Source organism: Macaca nemestrina, chromosome 3 (genome assembly GCF_043159975.1).
Source record: "Macaca nemestrina isolate mMacNem1 chromosome 3, mMacNem.hap1, whole genome shotgun sequence".
NCBI classification, from domain to species: Eukaryota; Metazoa; Chordata; class Mammalia; order Primates; family Cercopithecidae; genus Macaca; species Macaca nemestrina.
This window is the reverse complement of record NC_092127.1, coordinates 5,013,042-5,034,421: the sequence shown is the minus strand read 5'-3', so window position 1 is coordinate 5,034,421 and position 21,380 is coordinate 5,013,042. Positions and strand designations below refer to the sequence as shown.

General features: G+C 37.9%; 2 long non-coding RNA genes across 26 annotated transcripts in view; one reads left to right on the top strand and one right to left on the bottom strand.

The window, feature by feature from the left end:
- Window positions 1-19,890, bottom strand: part of LOC139362264 (uncharacterized) — a 67,494-nt gene extending 47,604 nt beyond the window's left edge. For 4 of the 25 annotated variants that reach the window (XR_011620738.1, XR_011620731.1, XR_011620729.1 and 1 more), the window contains exon 1: window positions 216-19,885. This is a non-coding gene — a long non-coding RNA (uncharacterized lncRNA). Of the gene's footprint in view, window positions 1-215 lie in introns of all 25 variants that reach the window. The other 21 variants (XR_011620747.1, XR_011620745.1, XR_011620746.1 and 18 more) reach the window with 19 other exon arrangements.
- Window positions 8,465-21,380, top strand: part of LOC105466572 (uncharacterized) — a 21,772-nt gene continuing 8,856 nt past the window's right edge. Inside the window, exons 1-2 of the long non-coding RNA XR_978273.3 lie at window positions 8,465-8,530; window positions 9,734-9,887. This is a non-coding gene — a long non-coding RNA (uncharacterized lncRNA). The remainder of the gene's footprint in view (window positions 8,531-9,733; window positions 9,888-21,380) is intronic.

Below are 21,380 nucleotides of genomic sequence, written 5' to 3'. Positions count from 1 at the left end.
AAAGCAAACAACCCCTGCCCCTGCTTCATTTCATTCTCTCAGGCACCTGATCTTGACCTCCTAAAATAAAGGCTAATACTTAGATGAATAACGTATTCAACTAAGGTAGCACTCCCATGCTCTGTGGAATGCTGGCCTCTTAAGATGCTCCATGAGAGATGGTCAAGTAAGCTTGGGAAATGCTACGGAATAATTGCACGGTGGGAGATGCTCACCTTTAGGTAAGGCCTACTGGTATCTCCTCAGCACTCCTGGTTCTTTTTCACTTCGAGGGCTTTCTATTGCCAGCACCTGCGACTCTGTCTGAGGACATTCTCTGACTTGCAGCATGCTCTTCTCATGCCCTTTAGGCCAAACCAGGTTGCTAACTTCCACCCTGCTATCAAGAACTAACAGAAAACATGGGTGGGTTTCGTGGCTAAAGAGATAATCATGAGATTTGGAGGATGGTCCAGGAGGCATATGGGATGAAGATAGTTATATTCTGAAACTGCTCTGGGAAAAAAAGTATCTTTAGGAAGAAGCAGCCCATCTTTCAATGGCTTCAGCCCAACTCATCAGATGCCTGGGACTGCAACATGCCTTAAAGTACTCGAGGAACAAAATGGTCAATACTGATCAGAATTTTAAATGCTTAAGCCTTGAACTACCCTATAAAATCCATGAAAAGATTTTAGAAAAGAGTAAAAATTTGGGTTCCCAGATAGAAAAATACAGATTGAGAGTATTTCAGAAAGCATTCTTACTCTGCCTTTAACACAACCATTGGCAATGGGTGTGTACTCTACTGTCCAGGCAGACTCCTCTGGAAAGAAAGTAGAAAGATGTCTCGTAATGGGAGTCCCTTGGGAGGTGAGTGAGGGGGTAAAAGGTCAGTGTGTGGGGGAATGTTTAGTGCAACTGGGGACTAAATACCGGTCATCTCCAGGACTTGACTTTTGTCACTTACTGCAATTTTCTTCCCAACTCTGCAAACACAGTTCACATGCCTCGTTTGTCACCTCAGTCACACATTATCCTCCCATGTCCACTATTCAGGTTCTAAGACATTAAATAGTTTCAAATGCATTGCCGTAGTTCATCATGTAAAAATTCTACCCTTTTGTTAACAATGTTTTTTCAAAAATCCCTCGTCACTTAGAAAATATTAATAAGTAAGATACCAGGCAATAAAGAGAAAATTTAAATAATCCTAGTACTTTTAGGGGTACATTCTCTGTATTAAAAACAAGAATAAAAAAATTACGAAGACATGAGAAAATGTGGAAAAGGAGTGCTAAGAATCCAACATGGCCATGAACTGGGGGTTTCTGACATTTCCATCTTCATCAAGGGGATTCTGTCAAGTAGTAAGTCAAACTCTTCATCAGTAATCTCCACACCAAACCTGAAACAAATAGCAGTTAGCATCAGTCACCCCCCAAGTTCACATTTGGGTCACCCATATCCACAATACCCTAAGCATATGGCTGCCATTAAAGCTTTGTGACTGCTGCAGTCCTCAAGATCAAGAGCACCACGTGAATATCAGAGGTTAATCAGGGCTTTCATCGCCTCAGCTTTTCTCAAAGAAAGAGATTCTACCACAGAACCCCTGCATCGGTGGAGCACAGAAACAGAAACACCGGCATGCGGAATTGTGTGCGATTGTCCTCTATAAAAAGTTATTCATTACACTAAAACACTGGTATTGCTTAAACAAGTTAACTCTGAAAAGCCTTTCAACTGGGCTGCTTAGCATGAAAGAAAAGGTGGAGAAAAAAATGCCTTTCGAAAAACAGCTTCCTAATACTCTTGCAAAGCATTTCATAATGGCTTTAAAGACATTTTGCATACAAACATTTTAAAAGTGGCAGTGTTTATTCATCAGCGAGGAAGTGTTTTCATCTCTCAAGAACAATCAAAACATAATCCGTGAATCACTGGCATAAATAAGAATGACTGAAGCAATAAGAATGAACAAGGCATTCATTCATCATTTTGCAAAGCTGATAAAACCCAGCTGACTTTTGGAAAAGAGGGGAATATATTTTCTTTTGACAATGCAATGACAGAATAACATCAAAAAGGCTCTTTTTCCATTTTCATTATTACTTCCTTAACAATTATAAAAAGGCAAAATATTTATATGGTCTGCAGAGAAACCAGAGTATACTTTCTTAGTAATTATCAAACAACACATAGACATCATCAACAACAACACGACAAACAAAAATGGCTTTTTTTCCTAAGCTGCAAATAAGTTATCACATATTTGTATTTCAGAAGTACTTGAATTTAAACAGTATCTCAGGGACTTTGCAGTTGGGTATCCTTTTTTTCATTTGTATAAAATTAGAAAAAGAAAGAGTAATTTAATGTTATGCCTGTACAGTGTTTATCTTACTCCCTTTTATTCTCTTTATCATTTCTTCGCAATGAAGTTACCAGGACTAATGGAGAAATCCTTGGTATTCTGCATCAGAAATGAAAATTAATTCTTAGGTTTTATTTGGATTTAAACCCTTAAACTCAGTACTTTAAAAGGAAACGAACATTTTGTATAGGCATATTGGAGAAAAAAAAAAAAGATTAAAAGTCAAGAAATCCGAATCTAGTTTATATCCACCATTCCACAGCTATGAAATCATGGAAAATCACTCAACTTTTACATTTCAGTTATAAAAGTGGTCTCAAAGGTCTGTGAGTGCTCTGTATCTTACTGAGTGGTTATGTGATAGTGAGATAATGATAACAAAAGTGCCTGGAAAAATATCACATAAATATTGTGTATTACTATTTTTGATGTAGAAAACAGGTTAAAAAAGGCCTCAAACATACTAAAAAAGATTGTTCAAACCTAACAGTAACACAAGCCCTTTTTCTCAAGAGCCTATCTTGGTGAGTGGCAATATGGTATAGTGGAGATGGCACGGGCTTTGGGTTAATTGGACCAACATTTGAATCCCAGCTCTGTCATTTAGTAGCTATGTGTGGCCTTGGGCAATTTCCTTAATTCCCTGAGCCTCGGTTTTCATCTGTATAATAAGAAAGGCTATTTTGAAAATCGATTAAGTAAATAAATATGCATATACTCTCTTTAATGTAAAATGTATTTTTTTTAACAGTGAAACTACCTTCACTGTATTGGATAAAATGAGGCTTTCCCTAACCACTAAAATTAGTCTCCCACCTCAGTGTCCGGTCTCTATCTTATCACACTGCTATTATTATCTTACCTCTCTTACCACTGTCTGAAATTATTTTATTGGTTTACTGACTACTTGGTTATTGTCTGTCTTTTGTCTCCACTTCTTGTGTAAACTCCATGAAAACAGGTTTAGTACAACTGGGGACTAACACCAGTCATCTCCAGGACTTGACTTCACCATTCCATTCGCCTGTTCACCATTGTACCCCTAGAATCTGTAACGACAACCAGAAGGTACTCAATATATATTTAGTCAATGAACAAATGACTAACTCATTTCTATTGTAAGGGTGTATGTACTTGAGAAAAGAGGAAGTTTTATTATGTGAAATAAGGCATATGTTAATTAGTTTAAGCCATTACACAATATGTACATATTTCAAAACATGTTGTATATGATAAATATATACAATTTTATGTCAACTTAAAAAAGAATAAAGAAATAATAACAACATAAAGAGGAGCTTTTATGTATTTATTTGTATATATTCCTGGGGTACAAGTGCAATTTTGCTACATGGATATATTGTGTTGTGGTGACGTCAGGGCCTTCCGTGCATCACTGGAACAACACACGCTGTATCCACCAAGTAGCCCCCGATCCTCCACCTGCCTCCCACCCCCTCAGTCCCCACCCTCTGAGTCTCCACTGTCCATCATTCCACATGCTACATCCATGTGGACACATTTTTTTAGCTTCCACTTATTAGTGAAAATGTGTGGTATTTGTCTTTCTGTGTCTGAGTTGTTTCACTTAAGCTAATGGCCTCCAGGTTCATTCATGTTGCTGCAAAAGACATGATTTCATTCTTTTTTTAAAAGCTGAATAGTATTCCACTGTGTATATATACCATATTTTCTTTATCTAATCCTCTGTTGATAGACACTTAGGTTGATTCCATATCTTTATTATTGTGAATAGTGCTGCCATAAACATACCAGTAGAGAATGTGTGCTTTGAAGAGATTGAAAAAGGTTTGAAATAAGCACAGTGGAGAATGGAATATAGAGTTGACTAATAAAACATAGTGGGGATTGACAAGAAATTGACAGGAAATACTAGGAATCCAGGTGAAGCTGGTGACAATGAATTTACAGTAATGTAAGCCTACTCAGTAGTATGATATTCCCCAGCAGCACTAAGCAGCCTGGGTGCAGGTGAAGACAAGATGAGCAGTTGGGCACATCTAGGTTTGAGAATGTGTCAAAAGACAACAAAGCAAGGGAGTCTAGGATATTGACCAAAAAATGACTCATAGAAAAATAGAATCTAAACTGTGCTCCAGCTTAGAGAGGGAAGAGAGAACATGTGTGCAGGGATAGAACTGGGAAACAGCAGGAAGGTCAGTGGACTAGAACAGATAGGAGATAATAGGAATGGGCTCAATTCATGATTTCTTAGGTGTAGTTATTTTGGATATCACAGTTCATCTCAGACTCCCAAGAGAGTTTACATTCTAAGTAACCCCCAAAGACCTCCTTCACTTAGAAGGTAAATATAGTAGCAAAAACTAAAATTTACTGGGAATTTCATATGTTCTTAGCACTATGCCAGACATTTTACATGCATTGTCCCCATTTAACCCTACCAATATCAATTATTATCATTCCCAACACTGTTCTAATAGTGTCAGTGAGATCTCTGAGGTGACTGCGGGCGAAGAAAGTTAAAGGGAAATAGTCTGGAAATCGCACTAAAGAGCGAGGCAAATGAGCAGCTTCCTCCTGAAAAAGGAAGTAATGTCCTGGACAAAAAGCCAGTTTGTGATTAAACTAGATCATAGTATTTAAAATGGTGGAGGATGGAGAAGAGTTTGTGCCTCTGGGTTGGGAATTCTGGAGGGTACAGTTGGAGGATTTTACAACAAGGGAAGCGTAAGAGTTTGGAGGAGTGAACAAGAAACCCAGATGAACATTAGGGTAAGAGAATTCTGAAAGGGTATATAGGCTAGACAACTGGGGGTGGAGGTTACATTACAGGTAGTATAATAAGGAAAATTAGTATGAGGCCAGATGGATTAAGATTATAAAAGAAACCTCAAACATAACTATCTAGGCCATATTTTTAGCTCATCACTCACCGTCTCTACAGGTAGAGGTAAGTAGCTTAAGTTTTCAGCTATAATGATAATAGCAAACATTTATTGACTGCTTACTACATGCCATACACATTACCTGTATTTCTATAATCCTTACAACAACACTATGAGGTAAATGTACTATATATTATCTCCGTTGTACAGTGAAACCTTACATAGTTATTACCTGGTAGAGCTTGGATTTGAACCTTGCCAACTGTCTCTGGAAACCTCCAGATGACCATTTTATTATTCTCACTGCTTGAGCAGGGCTGCCATTTCTCTTCCTACAATTCTCTTTACCATGTTGCACACTTTCTCTAGCAGATTTCTCCACAATCCTTCCACAGAAACTTAAATATTAATGTACGATAAGAGTATGACAAAGTCAATACACTCAAAGCTAACCTTTAGACAGTACTCCGTAAGTGGATTTTGAAATCAGGATAGTTCATCTCAGACTTTATCCAAGACAGCTTACATTCTTAAGTATCCCAAAGACCTCCTTCACTTAGAAGGTAGTCTTAAGGCCTATGTCCCAAAGATAGTATTTTAGGACAGATCCAGTGTGTTTAAGAAATTATCTGTCACACAATAAATTTGATCTGCCCTCAGAGAGGAAATTAGCTTCTGATATTTCTCCCCAAGGACAAAAAAATAAGTTACTGTCAGGCTTATTTTAAATTCCATAACAGAAAATATATTGGGTTTTTAAAATTAGTTCCATACATTTTTCTGTCTGTATATAGCAAATAAACAAGCAAAGTAGCTTTCATAGACATAAAATAAGTAGGAATCCCATTATAGAAATTCTCCTTTTCTGTTATTTAAATTTCAAAATATCAAAGCATAGTATTTGTATATAGAATCCAAGAAGAAATTAAAAATAAATAATCTAGAAAAAAACCCACAGTTGGATTCTTACTATCTTAATACTGATTTAGCAATCACATGTTGATTTTAGTGGGTGAAATTTCCAAGGAACCTAAAAGTCTAAAAGACTTAGGTAGAAAAGATGCGGCCTTACATTTAATAAAGCTCCTTTATTTACTCCTACAGGTAACTACAATGGGAAGGCTTACAATCGAAGTGTTTATGTATTAATGACTTTAGACCTCTTTGTTCAGGACTTTGTAATTTTTACTAAATGACGTATTCTTCAAAAACAAAAAAAAATCTATATTGGCTAAATATATTTTTGTAATTATGTGTTTTAGAAATAATACTATGTCTACTGTTATAAATCTGGGTTTGTTTCATTGCATTTTAGCATTAATTTTTCAACCAAATCCCTAAACAGAACCATCTATTTTCTTCACAAATCTGTGTTTAATTGGATACTTAAATTATTTTAGTATGCAATGAAATCACATGTAATATTCAAAAAGTATTTCAGGATGATATTCTTATCCTCTTTTTAAAAAGTACAATGTTTAGAGCTTGTTTTTAAAGACTTTAATTTCTTACATCAACATCTTTTCCAATAGATTACTTTATCTTTAAAATACAGACCAGGATATATAGTGCAGGAAAAACAGTATTTTTCATCACCTCTGTTCCCTTCATTACTGTCAAAATCTTTAATATCATATTCCCTCAGAAAATATCTGGGTATTATTATAAAATAAGTTCTCAAACTCTGGTAAAAGTATCCTTAGCCTATACTTCAAAATGGAGAAATAATCCAGCCTTTAACTAATTTTCCAGGAATTTACTTTTCTAACATTAGACATTAAAAGCACATAAAAAAAATTTGATCAAACCCAGGGTGATGATAAAAACCATTAATCCTGATCATATATGCCAGATCTCTTGGTATATGACATACTCGTTACCCATCCTGAGTAATATGTCTTGTCTTTTCTCCACCTTGTACTCCAAAGTCAGGCTGAAATTACCCTAGGAGATCCATGGGCTTGAAAGGCTCCAGAAGGGCCAGGTGGGGCTGAGCCTGAGATATAAGAATTATTAGTGTGATCCTGGTATTATGAACCACAAGTGGCCCAGCGTCATCCCAAATCTCCAGAGGTCCTCCCAACTGAGAGATCTCTCTTTTGAGCCATATCACCTTGTGATTTCCCTTTCTCTTTTTCTCTTTCTTTATCTTTCTTTCCCTACAACTGCCTTTCCTATATTGTACACTTATATTGTATCTCTCTTTCTCTTTCTCTGTATAGATAATATCTCTGTATCTACAGTGTCTATCTCTATATGGATGTGTTGTGGTTTTTTTTATCAGACTATCCTCAAAGAAAAGGATATTTGTCATCATAGAACAGTCATTTATATTAATCAAAATAAACATAAGTGAAGGGCTTTGAATAATAACTTCAATGACTTTTTTAAAAAAGAATTTCTTAACATGGGTAATAAAGTGAGGAGTCCTGGGTTTGAGTCCTTAGTTCTGCTACTTACTAGATGTGAGGCTTTAGAAAGTCTCGTAAGCTCTCACAGATTGTTTCTTCATTTTTAAAATGCACAGGATAATCACAATTAGGCTACCAACCAACAAGATTATTTCTAGATTCAAGCTCGTTAATGAACACATAGATTACTCTATAAACTCTAAATTCTTAATGTCACACATTCATAGTATCAACAATACAACTAGGTAAAGTTTGTATTTACTTCTATGCTAGGACTGAAAAAGGTGAATGGTTCGTTTCCTCACACTACCTTTGCATTCCTTGTTCCTCCAGACACAGCGAAACTCGGTTTCTGCAGAATTTGATTTTATTTGAGTTACTAGGGAACAAAGCAATTAGACAATGAATAATAGCTCAAGATAGGCTAAAGCTGAAGATTTCTGCAAAGGAATGAAGAGGAAACGTTTTGATCCTGAGCAGGTGTTCTCCCTAGATTGCTTAACCTGAGGTTGATTGACTTTTGGAAACAAGACTTGTTCCCAGGTGGGTAAGCCTTGGGACCATAGGTTTTTCAGGATTTTTAAGGTCACATGGAACGGGAGGGGGTTAGGGAAATTTCCCAAGCATTTACGGGACCTGGGGGAATCTCACGTTGAAGAAGGTAGTTACTGCACGCACGCAAGCCCGTTTCCTGATGCAGGCGGTGGACAGCTCCCGTCTGAGCCTGCAAGTCTGCAGGGAGCTGCCGATGGCGGAGGGGCGCCCGGAGTCCTCCGGGGGACCGGCTTGGGGAGCGGCCGCAGGGCACGCCGGGAAAAGCGCGGGGCATGCTGGGAAGGCAACCCGGGAAGGGTGGGACCCTGGGGCCTGGTGAGGAGCTAAGTGGCCAAGTAGAGGTGCGTTTAGTTATCTCAGAAGTCCGTTGCCCTCGTGGTGTCCATTCCTTAACTGTTCTCCCAAGACAAGACAGCCTGAGTTGTTTACAGCCAGCAGCTCTTCCCCTCTGAGAGCAGTGTCTCCCGTTGAGTTTCCCCAGTGCCTCACCTTGGTCCAGATGTCGGAAGGGGACCGTTTCCTGTCACCTCTTCGCACTGTTCTAGGTGTTAACAAATCCCCAGCTCTGCCCCTACTGACTTTCCTCATCCTACTCTTTTAATTCTTTTCTGCCTGGCCTCTAATTTTACAATACTATGGGGAGAAATGACTCTGAAGTTTTACTTAAGCCTGAAATGTATAAGACAAGCCTTCAAAAGTTTCCAAAATCATAAATACTTGTAAGTTTTTCCAGCTTAGGAAATTCTTCTTATGCTTACATTAATTTGGGACAGGGCCCCAGCTCTATGTGAGTGGACTGTTTATGACATCCTATTAAATAGAATTCTATCTACCTGACTGCCATATGCAAACAGACGGGAACATAGCTTCTGTGTGATTTTGTACCCAACAAAAGATTTAACTTCTTTTTATTTTTGAGACAGAGTTTCGCTCTTGTTGTCCGGGCTGGATGGAGTGCAGTGGCGCGATCTCTGATCACCGAAACCTCCGCCTCCCGGGTTCAAGCAATTCTCCTGCCTCAGCCTTCTGAGTAGCTGGGATTACAGGCATGCGCCACCACGCCCAGCTAATTTTGTATTTTTAGTAGAGATGGGGTTTCACCATGTTGGTCAGGCTGGTCTCGAACTCCCGACCTCAGGTGATCTGCCCACTTCGGCCTGCCAAAGTGCTGGGATTACAGGCGTGGGCCACCGTGCTCGGCCTACACTTTTTTTTCTTTTTCTTTTTGGTATGGCTGCGGCTGAGATTTTACAATGCCCTGGATAGCTTCTTGGTCTGATTTCATGTAAGAGTTTTTCCTAAATGATAAGTGGAAGAATATCCAAAATCCCAGGTGAAATTGTCATTACTGTATGTTTCACATGTAACCTAGTCTACTTACTTCAAAAGTTACAGCAGTTGGGCCCATCTATGCAGGTTGACTATTGCAGTCAAGTTAGACGGCTTCCAAATTCTGCTGTTTTCTAAAGACTTGATTTAAAATATGCTGTTCATGTATTTCAATACATATTTGTAAAATTTTATTGCTCTCCCTTTCCTCTTAGTGCTTTGTGAGTCTCTCCTTGGAAGGACTGTCTTTAAATTGAAGCAATTAGAGTTACTTTATGAGATTTACCCAAATATAAGAGCTGAAGAGAATAATTCAAATTGATCAGAAGAAAATACTCAATTACTGAAAAATATCAATTACATCAATAGGTAAGTTATGGATTATATCTAATATCCAGTTTTGAGCTAATAAAGTATAATACACTTCTATAATTATCACCTTTTAAAAATTCACCACTCATGTCAATTTAAGACAAACATTCTTTAAATGAAATTGAAACTCTTACTTTGGGATCACCATTTCATAGATACAGACATCTGTGTATAGATTACTTCAATGTTAAGTTTTACTGCAAATTATAAAATTTTTCTTTTTTTAACCTATGTATTATGTTTCTTCTTTGCAATATAACTTATTTCTATACTTCTTATTGATGTATTTCGAATACACAATGGAAATGATATTTTTATTTTTAAAAGTTTCAAATAGGCCAGGAGCAGTAGCTCACACCTGTAATCCCAGCACTTAGGGAGGCCGAGGCAGGCAGATCATGAGGTCAGGAGTTCGAGACCAGCCTGGCCAACATAGTGAAACCATGTCTCTACTAAAAGTACAAAAATTAGCTGGGCATGGTGGCGCACCTGTAGTCCCAGCTACTTGGGAGACTGAAGCAGGAGAATTGCTTGAACCCAGGAGGAGAGGTTGCACTGAGCCAAGATCACACCACTGCACTCCAGCCTGGGCAACAGAACAAGACTTCGTCTAAAAAAAAAAAAGTTTCAAATAAACACAAAAATGTGCAATATAAAACACAATCACCTTCCACAATAATTTCTCCTCCTTCTCCCTTTCTCCCCCAAGAAATAACTGCCTTTGGCTGCTTGATGCTTTACCCTCCATATTATTTTCTATACATATTATTCTATACATATTCTATACCTGTATTACTTTTAGAATAAAGTTATATCTTAAAAATTACTCTGCCATTTTATTTTTTCAGTAAATCAATCTTAGATGTCTGTGCCAATATTTGTATACTTAAATCGTTTTAAAAGCCTATATGGTATTCTATTGTATGGCTGTACCATAATGTATTTGACCCACGCCCTACTAATGTATATATAAGTTGTGCCTATTCTTTCCTTACATGAGCTTCTTGAAGTGTGTGTGTGTGTGTGTGTGTGTTTCCTTTACATTGGACCTTTCACCCTCTGGCAAAATAAAAAAATTGGTGTTTTCTAGACCTAGGGCCACTTTCTTGCTTATTCTTTTTCATTTAGTCTGTTTTCCATTTTTCAACTTCTAAGTATTGTTCTTTCTCCTCTTTTCATTCTCCTATTTTTTTCCCATTAAGCACAAAGGTCCTCTTCACACAATATCTCTGCCCTCTGGTACCGATACGCTCTCCCAATACTTTCCAACCCCAGCGGTGAAGAGAAAGGAGGACGGAGTATTCAGTTTTTGATAAGAAACAAGAGGCCGCTACTGGCAGGGAGCCTTGTCAAGATCTCCCTCATTCCGAGCACTCCATTCCCACGTGAACAACAATAAATGGAGATTTCACCCGCCCACCCCACATTGTTCAAGTTGTCCTTTGCCCTTTCCATCAAAACTTGGCACCCAAGAGACAGCAGAACATGTTCTGAATTCAACCCTGGGGAGCCACCGATCAATATCACTTGACTCTTCTTACCCATTAGTTGTTCTCTTTCTATGCCTGATGTCGAGTGATGCCTAAGCTATTCTTTGTCATGGCCCTTCTCAGTTGGCCCAGTTAACCCCTATAGGGTGGGATGGCTAGCTACATCCCCTAGGCAGAGCACCATGGACAGAGGAAAAGAGCGTGGACAAAGTACTAAAGCTGAGTCCTGGGACATGGGTTATCTTACTGCCTCAGGTGTAGGCTCAAGGGATGTGGACAATTTAGTGTATTTTACCTCTTTATGATCTGAGTTGCCAAATACCAAGAATATTAACTATCTACTTAACTCACAAAATACTATAAGAATATGGTAATTTGTAAAGCACTTCAAAAATAGGATTCCAAAAGAACAGACTATATTATTTACATGTCTTTTCTCCCTTTTTAGTGTATATATTTTATCTGACTTCCTTTTTTTATATTTACAACTCTTTTGTGAAGCACAGACAGTATATTCATAATTATTTCTAATGAGAAACTTTTTTCAGGAGAGTTTTTTTAGGGGATATTTTCAGAGAGGGAGAAAGACATGCCTATTGTCATTTTTTCACCCTATTTTTTAAAAATATTGCTTAAATTTCTTTTATATCTGAAACATTTATTGGAATGTTTTTATGATTATTGAGGCCTTAATTATAAGCAGCAGCAATCAGATAAGCATAAAAACTTTATAAGAAGTCTAAATTCCTGCCTGATAGTAAGAAAATTAGATACTTACATATCAGTGTATTAAATATTTGATGCTAAGTGCCAATTACCTTTAATAATCAAATAGTGGATTGTGGGAGGATCAGAGCAGATATAAACATGATACAAACTTCTCAGGATAAGGGTGTTTTAATGTTTTTCAGGTTTAAAAATAAGAAACATTTTGGAAGCTTAAATGGGACAAAATTTCAGAAAATTGTGGATTTCACCTCCTGTTATAGTTTATGATAAAAGGAAAGGCTGCAAAATTCTATTTTAACTGTCATTTCTTAAAAGACTTGAAAGTCTTTTAACTATCTTTTAAATATTCTTTTGCAATTAAAAAAAAAAAGCATTGGCCTTTGTGTAAGTGTTCCTTTTTCCCTTGGTTGAAAGCAGCCGATTTCTAAGCACATATAGCTATCACTTTCTTTCTAATTTACTTCTTCCTTCCACAATTCAGTTGAATACCATCTCAATGCATTCTAAAACTAACTTATTGTTTTGGTGCTTGATTTTTAAAGAAGGGGGAAAACACAGATTTGTCTTTTTATTAATAAGTGCATAACTAATAGGTTATGCTCAGTCTTTAATTCATTTCAGTCTGACTAGTCAAGATCATCTGGATTTTCATATGCAACATGTAACTGTAAAAAGGAAAATTCACAGAGTTAGAATTCAGCAGAAGTATACAATAGCGGACACTATATTGCTGATTAAAGCAGTTATAACTTAATGATCTCACTGAGCATATGATGTTTGCTGTGCAAGTGACATCCACTCAGGGCATCAAGTAGAAGGAAGGGCCTTAGTAGAATGTGTGACTACTAATATGAGACTGCCAAAGTCCCAAACTTGCAGCTTCAGTAAACTACAGGAATTTCACGTCTGCTAAGTTGGAAAACAACATGCATTAAAGGTTTCAAAAGAGAGTTGGGCATTAATTGTGTTAATCACCAGGATAAGATTCCAAATAATTACATGACTTTCATGAGGAGATCTGACATAAGTGGTAGCAAGAAAAGTATTGATTACATGTGAAATTTAGATCAAGCCTTAGCATAAAGTTTGAGGAAGTCACTCTCAATATTCTTTAACAAAAGAAGGATCTCGTGAAATTCCGGCAGAGCATGTAATAAGCGGAATGTCCTGCTAACTGGTTAGATTATCTGAAGCAGTTCTGCTTCTGAATGTGTTTAAATTGATTCAATTTGGCTTGGCTACACTGACCCTCATAAAGTTATCCAGCCTATCTAGGGGATTAGGAACTGGAGGCATGAACCAAAATAAGTTCCAGACCTAATCTTTGTCCGCCATCCCCTCTCCTCAGCCTCTACTCCCTCTACAACCTGCCAAAATCAACATTCGGTATATCTAAAATCAAATGTCCATGATTTGATTTGTACATGTCCTGAACAGATACAGAATATTAATGAAGAACACCAACTTTGGAGTTAGACCTAGCTTGGAATCACAGCGTAGCCACCTCTTTGTGTGATATTCATCCAGGTATTTAATTTCTCTGAACTCACTGTCCTTATCTGAGTATCTGAATATGAAGACAAAAATATCTACTTCACAGAGTTTCCAAGAGGATTAATTTATTTTAGCACAGTGCCTAAAATGTAGCAGCCAAAACAATGTAGTAGCCAAAATTGTACTATTTGGTTGCTTTAATGGTTTTAATTTTTAAAAAAATTTTATTATGATTATTTTGAGACAGAGTTTCACTCTGTTGCCCAGGCTGGAGTGCAATGGTGCAATCTTGGCTCACTGCAACCTCCGCCTCCCGGGCTCAAGTGATTCTTCTACCTTAGCCTCCCGAGTAGCTGGGATTACAGGCATGTGCCACCGTGCCCAGCTAACTTTTGTATTTTTAGTAGAGGTGGGGTTTCACCATGTTGCCCAGGCTGGTCTTGAACTCCTGACCTCAGGTGATCCACCCATCTCAGCCTCTCAAAGTGCTGGGATTACATGCGTGAGCTACCACACCCAGCCAGCTTTAACGGTTTTTGTGTCTACTATGTAAAGAAAAAATAGAGCAGGAAGTAAAATTAATACCTATTTCTTGTAAAGCGTCTGCCTTTCCCACCGAAGAAGGACTTAGTTGATGATCTGTGAGAAACTGTGTAATATTACTATTAACACTGCTTAATTTTAGGAGAAAGACTTTGTAAGTGGGCACTCCCCTGAAATTCATCAGTTTCCTGTTAGATAACTTTTGTAGAATTTTTGGATGGCAACGAAATAGCTATAAATGTATTCGGAGTTCACAGCACCATTTAAAAATGTAGTTTTCTTCAGTTTCATCAAAATTAAATCTGCTTTTCAAAAGATACCATTAAGAGATTTTAAAAAGCAAGCTACAAACATACATATCTGGAAAAGGATATATCCAAAAAATATAAAGAACTCCTACAAATCAATGAGAAGACAGACAACCCAGTTGAAAATAGACAAAGAATCTCATCAGATTCACAAAAGAAGATGTATGGTTGCCAGTAAACTCATAAAAAGTCACCAGGGAATGCAAATTAAAACCACAATAAGTAATTACTGTATACACCCATGAAAATGGCTAAAGTTGGAAAGCCTGAGGTGCTAGAAAGGCTGTGAAGCAATTGGATTCTCATACTTTACTGGCAGGAATGTAAAATGTTAAAACCACGATAGAAACAGTTTGGCAGTTTCTTATAAATTAAACATATGATTACCATCCAACCCAACAATTCCACTCCAAGCGATTTACCCAAAATAAATGAAAACATATGTCTACACAAACAGATATATGTGAATGTTTATAGCAGCTTTGTCCAAAGTAGCCTAAAACTGGAAACAGCCCAAATGTTGAACAGGTGAATATATAGACACATTGCGGCACATACATAGGAGATGATCTACTACCTAGCACTAACACACAGCTGGCACACTATGCATGAATCCCAAAAACATGCTGCCTGAAGGAAGCCAGACAGCAAATCATGCACATTGTATGATTCCATTTATACATGAAATTCTAAAAAGGGGAAACCAGCCAGGGGGCAGAGAGGAACTGACCACAAGGGAACAAGAGGGACTTACTGGGGTGCTGGGAATGTCCTTTCTCTTGATTGTGGTGGTGGTTACACAGATGTATACATTTTTTCAAAACTCATTAAACTGTACACTTTTTCTTCTCTTTTTTTTTTTTTTTTTGATGGAGCGTCACTCTGTTGCCTAAGCTGGAGTGCAGTGGAGCAATCTTGGCTCACTGCAACCTCCACTTCTGGGTTCAAGCGATTCTCCCACCTCAGCCTCCAAGTAGATGGAACTACAGCCACGTGCCACCACGCCCAGCTAATTTTTGTATTTTTAGTAGAGATGGGGTTTCACCATGTTGGCCAGGCTGGTCTCAAACTCCTGATCTCAGGTAATCTGCCTGCCTCATCCTCCCAAAGTGCTGGATTACAGGCATGAGCCATGGCACCCAGCCTGAACTGTACACTTAAAATGGCTACATATAGGCTGTATGTATACATGTGTAATAAAGAATTTAAATTTATACCCGAAGAGGTCCGGCCTTTGCCCTCAGCTTCTGGGTGGTAACGTCTAAGCCCTTGGATGTCATAAGAGATAGGAGTGACTTTGTTTACCTGGGGCCTTGGATTATGCTAGTAGTCTAACAATGTCATGTAAGGTTGGATCTAGCCATGCCAGATAGTATTTAGGGTGGAGCTGACCCCGTCAGAAAGATCAACAATGGGATGTAGCGCAGGGGTTTGAGTCACACAGTATCAGCTTGCCAGAGACTGAGATCAGCCGTACAGGCCATCAATCACATCTGCATAATGGAGCCCCATGAAAACTTCCCTACTCGGCAATATTCCATGCATATTGTTACAGACACATACTGAGAAAATAACGTCTAAGGCTCCATGGGGAGAGAACAACAGAAGCTCTATGTTGGGTGTTTTTCCTGGATTCTGCTCTTTGTGCTTCTTCCCTTGGCTGATTTTAATCTGTAACCTTTCCCTATAATAAACCACAGCTGTGAGTATCCCAGTTCTTAGCGAGCTCTGTGAGTCCCTCTAGTGAATAACTGAACTCAAGGGTGGTTTTGGGACCAATCCCCCGAACCTGCGACTGGTGTCAGGAGTGCAGTGGGTCTTATAGAGGGCCGTGTTCCCTCTAACTTTGCAGTTGCCTAAATCCCCAAGGAGATGGTTCTAAACTTCAGCAGTATGATATCTCAATAAAGATTATCTTTAAAGTACGGTCATTTGTTTCTCATAGTACACAATAATATGTGTGTACATGTGTGTGTGCATGTGCGTGTGTGTAAATATACATATATACCTCCAATGGACCGCTGTGCTTTTAATACTAGGAAAGAAAGAATCTCTCAAATAGGCAATTTTGAAGCCATCTTGATATTCTATACTCTAAAGTTTAAATGTATAAATTGTTCTTTATAAACTTAGAAAAGGCTAGGCCCGGTGGCTCACACCTGTAATCCCAACACTTTGGGAGGCCAAAGCAGGTGGATCACCTGAAGTCAGGAGTTCGAGACCAGCCCAGCCAACATGGTGAAACCCCATCTCTACTAAAAATACAACAAAATTAGCTGGGCATGGTGGCGGGCGCCTATAAGCCCAGCTACCCAGGAGGCTGAGGCAGGAGAATCGCTTGAATCTGGGAGGCAGAAGTTGCTGTGAACCGAGATCGCGCCATTGCGCTCCAGCCTGGGTAACAAGAGCAAGACTCTCATCTGAAAGAAAAAAACAAAAAAAAAAGAACCTTGAAAAACTTATGAAAGAATGGGCATCAACTAATTAGCAGATGTTATTTAGGCAAAGTGGGATGAGATCAGCAAAACAGGGGCTGCTATTTATTATTCTCCATAGATATTTAGGTGGTATAATTAGGGGTCGTTTTGGTCTTTTTTGTGTTTTTCAGGATTTCTCTAATTAATGAAAACATATACTGGGAAAATGTAGACCTTTTAAATTTTATTCCTCGAATTTCTCCTTTCGAATAAGAAAACTATAAACACAGAAGAGAAGGAAGTACTCTGAAGTTTTCAGCAAATGTAATTACAAGAGTCTAGTCATCTTACTGTAGCTCTCTCTGTAGCCAATTGTGTGATTCCTTCCTTCCTTTTTATTGTCTTTTCCTTTCCACAAACGTTTATTGAGGACTTGCTAGGTTTCAGGCTCTCAGCTGTGTCACTTTGGGAACAGAGTAGTTTAGCAGTAGCCCTGTCCTCTACCTAACAGATGCCGGCACCCTGCCCCCAGCGTGACAGCCAGAAATGTCTCCAAACATGGCCAAATGTGCCCTGTGGGCAAAATCTCCCCCAGGTGAGAACCACTGTTTTAAGAAAACAAATTTCTAGATCATCAGCTCATATACATATTCTTTCCTAAAATCAACCTGCGCCCATTATGTTAAAATTAACAAGCTTTCATTAGGCTGGATTTCCTCTTCCTGTCTCTTCTTTCACAAGCACCCTTCTCCGACTTGACAAAAGGCCCCCTCTCTTCCCATCCAGAATCTTCCTGCAGTGCACTGCCTGGGAGTGCAAGAATCCTGGGCCCCAAACAATAAAACTTCTAACCCCCTAAGCTGACTCATTCAGGAATGCATTTCCGATTAATTTCACTTTTTGTTATAACTATTTATCAAAAGTAATATGTTTATGGTGTTGGATACTGTATATTAGTAAAATTCTGACATTCAGCACCTTTTGGTCACGAGAAATAAAAAATAAAATATCTATATATATACTCTTGTTGCAGAGAAGTACACTAGGATGATCACAGCTTTTTAATTATAAAATATTTTATATTAGTATAAAATTCTGTAGAGGAGATAAAACGGAAAATGAGATTCAAGGAAAAAAGGAGTAATATAAAGCATCCAACTATGAAAGATGAGCTTGTTTCAGAATTTTTAAAAACAGATGATGGTGGTTATCAGACCCCTATCATGTTTGATGTATGTAAAGATTGATATAACCATTTTATTTTAAAGTTTCTACAGTATGCCAAAAGTTATATCTCCTTGGTTATTTAAATTTTTGTTGAAATATATGTAAACTTAAAAGTTTGTGGGTGATGCACATGTTTCCAAAATGATTTTAGGGGTACATGAGTAAAAGGTTTAAAGGTTGCTCACAATAGCTGTAAACTATTAATACATTTGGCAATCAGTTAAAAAAAAAAAAAAAAAAAAAAAAAATGCAATGCTCAATCTAAACCAAGGACACTCTGCCACCTGGTGGCTTAGAGATTTTCACAGTCACCAGGCAGGAATCAAAAGCTCTCGCTCCAACCATATATGATAATGATAATGAACTGATTCATAATGTAGAGAATCAGAGATAATTTGATTGTAAGAGATATTCATACAGAGAAGGAAATAAAATGATGAATTTTTAATATTATAATTTCAAATTCAGGAAATTACCATTGGTAGTTTTTTACTGGGTAGGTTAATACCTAAAATCGCTCACCTAATTTCAGCCTAGGCTGCTCTTGAACTCCTGGGCTCAAACGATCCTCCCACGTTGGCCTCCCAAAGTGCTGGATTACAAGCATGAACCACCATGCCCAGTCTCAGAAATTTTTTAAATGATAGCTCATGCAGTTTTCTTTTATAAAGGTAAGTAAAACAAACAAAGAAAAAATATTTATCATTTTGTTGTGAAGAGGCAGAATAAAATTTATTTCACTTAAGGGCACTGTAGAAAAGTGAAATCACCAAAGATTCCATTATTTATATAGTACTTTATTGAAAAGTAACGTATATGTAAATTCATATTACCTGCTTTCAAGAATTACATGTATGTTATTTTTGAAATTCCTATTGACTAATGATGTGTTCTTTTAATTTGTTAATCTTTCTGTCAAACACACACACACACACACAAAAGAAAAGGAAAAGAAAAATGGACCTTGTCATGGTAAATCCAGGTGCTGTATTTCTAACTTCCTGAAAATTATTCAACAGTTCCCTCAAATTATACACAAAAAATAGATTTTTTAAATGGTCCCATTTCTAGCATAAGTGAGTCAATGTATATGAGCATTTTTCAACTGTACTGTATAGACAACTTGGAATAGGCAGAAGAAAAATATCTTCTCAAGATGCAGCTTCACAACCTTCAGAGTTATTGATAATGTACAAACCAAACTACAGATAATTTCAGAACTCTCCATCACTTTAATAGAAGTGCCAACTAAAGTATATTTCTATCATATCTCTATCAAAATATTTCTAATTTAATAAACACTTAAAATAATGATTGGTTTTGTAATTCCCTTGAGAATGAAGTAACCAGTATAGAAACAAACATAAAAATAGAACATTCGCATTGATCAAACGCCTCCTGGAAAGTGGTCAAGAATTGGAGAAAATTGTATTGAAACAAATTTGCCAATTTGACTTCAATTGCAGTTAAGGTAGAGGTGGGGCTGATTCTTCTTTCATTACAAAACCTATTTTAAAATGTAACATTAAATAATATGACTTAATGTCTCTGGGTGAAGACAGCATCTTATAACGGCAGGAATCCAGTCTCAGCTTTTTCCTCTTTTTTAATTTACGACTTCACGTATTTAAATTATTTGCTTTACCTTGATTAATTTTCCCATTGTTTGGACTTCTAAATGAAAACAAAGGCCGGGCGCGGTGGCTCAAGCCTGTAATCCCAGCACTTTGGGAGGCCGAGACGGGCGGATCACGAGGTCGGGAGATCGAGACCATCCTGGCTAACACGGTGAAACCCCGTCTCTACTAAAAAATACAAAAATTAGCCGGGCGAGGTGGCGGCGCCTGTACTCCCAGCTACTCGGGAGGCTGAGGCAGGAGAATGGCGGGAACCCGGGAGGCGGAGCTTGCAGTGAGCTGAGATCCGGCCACTGCACTCCAGCCTGGGCGACAGAGCAAGACTCTGTCTCCAAAAAAAAAAAAAAAAAAAAAAAAAAAAAAAAAAAAAAAAGAAAACAAGAACTCTTCTAGAATTCGGAGGGTTTTTTGTTTATTTGCATTATGGGTGATACTTAAAAGAAAAAACTCAATATTTATTTAAATATCGTAATAAAGTGTGTGTGTGTGTGCGTGCGTGTGTGTGCGTGTGTGTGTGTATGACAACCTTAGTCCAAAGCTGGGCTAATGTTGATATTATATTAATATCAGCATTAATGGCACTAAGAAAGTAAGCCAAACCAGAGAAGGTGTCATGTCTTTTTTTCTTTTTCCCTCCTTTTAAGTCTGCTACCATACTTTGAGTTGAGTTGGTACTCAGTAAATAAATTAATTGAATAAAATGAATAAATAAGATGATGCCCAAACAAGCTGGGGAAATCATTAGATCTCAATGTGGTTTCCCTTGGTTAATATTTTTTTTTTTTTTTTTTTTTTTGAGGCGGAGTCTCGCTCTGTTGCCCAGGCTGGAGTGAGTGGCGCGATCTCGGCTCACTGCAAGCTCCGCCCCCCGGGTTCCCGCCATTCTCCTGCCTCAGCCTCCCGAGTAGCTGGAACTACAGGCGCCGCTACCTCGCCCGGCTAGTTTTTTGTATTTTTAGTAGAGACGGGGTTTCACCATGTTAGCCAGGATGGTCTCGATCTCCTGACCTCGTGATCCACCCGCCTCGGCCTCCCAAAGTGCTGGGATTACAGGCTTGAGCCACCGCGCCCGGCCCCCTTGGTTAATATTAACATTATCCAACATAATTTTACATACAGCTTCCTCTGAGTTGTTTTGGGTTTTAGTTATTTTGATTAGTATTTGGTTTAGTCAGTTAAAAATGATAGTTTACAATTTAGCAAAAATAAACTACTTTTTAAAGGTAGTAATATATAGGTCCAATTCAGAGCTTACATGCTAATAGCCTATGGATGGCACCTGGCCTGAAGATGTGTTAAATATTAGCATTTTAAATAAGGAAATTTCATATAAAATCTGTATTTCTAGCTCTCTGTAAAAATCAGCAGATATGTGAATATCTGTAATTCCCAGTAGCAGCAACTGGTAGGGCTGATGCCATTACTCTCTTCAGATGAGGCATATTTGCCACAATCCCCACTACTCTTTATTATTTCCCCATAATTAAGGTCAAATATTGGATGCAACTTACTAGTCACGTGGTAGTTGAAAAATATTTCCTAGTTACTATGTTTCTATCAAAAGAGATTAAATGAGACACATGGTTCTAGAAAAATGGAGGAAAGACTATTTCTTTCAGGAAGCTAAGAAAATTGCTGCATGTTT